The sequence below is a fragment of the Octopus sinensis genome, linkage group LG7, assembly GCF_006345805.1.
Source record: "Octopus sinensis linkage group LG7, ASM634580v1, whole genome shotgun sequence".
NCBI classification, from domain to species: Eukaryota; Metazoa; Mollusca; class Cephalopoda; order Octopoda; family Octopodidae; genus Octopus; species Octopus sinensis.
In genome coordinates, this window is record NC_043003.1 from 52,332,290 (window position 1) to 52,335,280 (window position 2,991).

Sequence of the window (2,991 nt, forward strand, 5' to 3'; positions counted from 1 at the left end):
TAGGTGATATACGTGCTTATTTTAATTATTATATGGTTTTCTTATTATTAAGATAGTAAGAATTTTGAAAATATACATCTACAGTGCCAAGTATCTATAAAATAATTTGAAAAGTAACCTAAAGTAACCTCCCTTGTAGATTACTCGCCAAAGTATCACCTAATTTTCATTATTATGCGGGTCAGCTGAAATGTTCATAGGCTGAGCAAGACACTCTCATGGAATGTGACCAAATGAAGTTCATTTTTTAACAGTTCCTCTTACTGTCTACGCACATTTCCATCAGTGTTGCAGTGCTTGGATTGCATTGGTGAACAGCTATCTCATTGGTCAAAAAAATCATCATCTGCAGATAAGACGTCATGATCATAGCGATACTGGTACCCAGCCAAGTGGGGTTTTTTTCTTGTTAGGAAACAGACACTAGTCAGAGGGAACCAAATCACTAAAATAGGCGGGGTGATCAACCAGTGTAAAGCCAATCACGTACAGCAGCCATTGAAACCAAGAACTTGTGTGCCGAAGCATTGTCCTAATGAAACAAAACCCCCTTCTTCAGTTTTTTTTGTTCAAGGTATTTGGCCTTGATAGCCTTTCGTAACAGCCTTAACAAGTTGGATTGGAGCTCTCTATTGATGGTGTGATCATTTTGAAGATAATCAATAAGCACAATGCCTTATGCATTCCAAAAGACTGAAGCCATCACCTTCCCTGCAGACGAAACGACCTTGCTTTCTTTGGAGCTGGTGAAGAGAAGTGTTTCCACTGCATGGATTGCCTCTTTGCTTCTGGTTCAAAGCGATGAAACCAACACACATCCCAGGTTAGGAAACGTTCAAAGAAACACGCTGGATCTGCTTCAAACAATATCAGATACAAGGCGGCGAGCTGGCAGAAACGTTAGCACGCCGGGCGAAATGCTTTGCAGTATTTCGTCTGCCGCTACGTTCTGAGTTCAAATTCCGCCGAGGTCGACTTTGCCTTTCATCCTTTCGGGGTCGATTAAATAAGTACCAGTTAAGCACTGGAGTCGATGTAATAGACTTAATCCGCTTGTCTGTTCTTGTTTGTCCCCTCTGTGTGTAGCCCCTTGTGGGCAGTAAAGAAATAAGATATTTCCATAATGTGATCAGCCTGGTGCACTTTTGGTTAAGTGTTAGAAGACGTGGCGCTTATCAAGCAGAAACCTTTGTCGTGTTAAGCTTATTGTGCAGAATATTCTCCACTTTCTCTCGGGAAATGTTAATATCAGTGATTATTTGCTTTATAGTCAATCGGCTGTATCCATCACCATGAGGTAAACTCGATCAATATTTTTCTCGGTGGCGGCAGCTGCAGGGCGTCGAGACCATGGATTTTCTCAAGATTCTCTCTTCCCCGGCTAAATTCAGCTGTCACTTTTGCACTGTGGATAAAGCTGGAGCGTCATCCCCTAATGTGTCAACCATTCTCAGCATGAATGTTCTTGAAAGCTAAACTTTTTTTCTACAGGTGATTGATTACAACACGATGCCAAATTTTGTCGATTTTCACGAGAAGTTGCTGATGGTTACATTTGAAATTTCTCTGAATAATCAGATGTCAGTTTGCCCGGAAAGAAATAATGCAATTATTAATTAAGAAGTTTTGAAATTACTGCAGGCAAGATTCCACAGCCCTCACAGCTCTCCTTCATTGTCAGCTTGTGAATTTTTTAGCCCACTTTCGTACCTCACAAGACTTTGGTCCGCCTGAGGCTATTGTAGAAGACACACGCCCAAGGTGCCACGCAGTGGAACTGAACCCAGAACAATGTAGTTGGGAAGCAAATTCATTACTACTCAGCCACGTCTGCGCCTAGAAAATTTCATTAAAATATGTATTTCACAAAGTCCAGATGTGTAAAGCAATTCTTTATTCCAGTTTTTGTTTTGACCACATAATCGTAAATCCGTCTAACGAAAACGTGTCTGTGAAAATTTTGATTAAACACCATGTCTTCTGATTCTTTTAATTGACATTCTAATCACATGTCTGTAGTATCCGAGTAGCGACCTTTCAATGCAGTCAAGTAGCGGTTTGGCATAGTTACACTCCTTGATCTCTGAGTTATGCACCCAGTCGCGTAACGATATCCAGACATCCTTCTGAGGAACTCCATTTTGGCTCCATTTCGGTCATTATTCAGTATTCATGACCATAGGTGAAGATAGGCACGAAAACTGGATTGAAGCTAGAAGATACAAATTGAAGACACACACACACACACACACAAAATGTCTTAAATTGTAACTGATGAACAGAGGTTCCCAACTAGGCGGTATCGCCCCCAAGCGGTGGGCTGAGCATGTCGAAGGAGACATTAGGCTTGAGTGGGAAGAGAGGTAACATAATTAATTTACTAAATTTTACCTTTATTAGTAATTATATGATAAAACTAGTAATGGTTATTAAAGTGAAATGAGATTTCATCAGGCTCAAGGAAGTTATTAACTTGCAATGTATAAAGTAAATTTACAATTTAAGTCTTTATTAATTTTTTTTTATTATTTCACTGTTAAAAACTTATGCAATCCATTTTTGGAATAAACTTTATAGTTAGTTTAGTCAAAAAAAAAAAAAAAAGGTTTTGAACCACTGCTGCAGAACGACTTCTACTTGGTCTCTACGAGGTAACTGCTTAGAACGCAACGTTATTTATTGGTGTAGCGTCATTACAGAAAAGGATAACCGCTATTGCACAGGATCTATTTTTAGTTCCTTTAAATGTTGCTACCATTTAGTACGAATAGCTTTAGGAATAAAATTTTGCGTAATTCAATTACGAGCTAACTGCACATTTTAATCTTAACTCTTTGAATACAAAATACAATCTACACTGGAACATCATAACAAGAGACCCTTCTTACACTGGAAACAAGAAAGGTTGCAAATTAGGCCATAAGTGCTGAAAAGAAATTTGCTTAGTGAATGCAAACCCAAGTCCAACTCAAGTTGTTCAAAGCTTTTTCA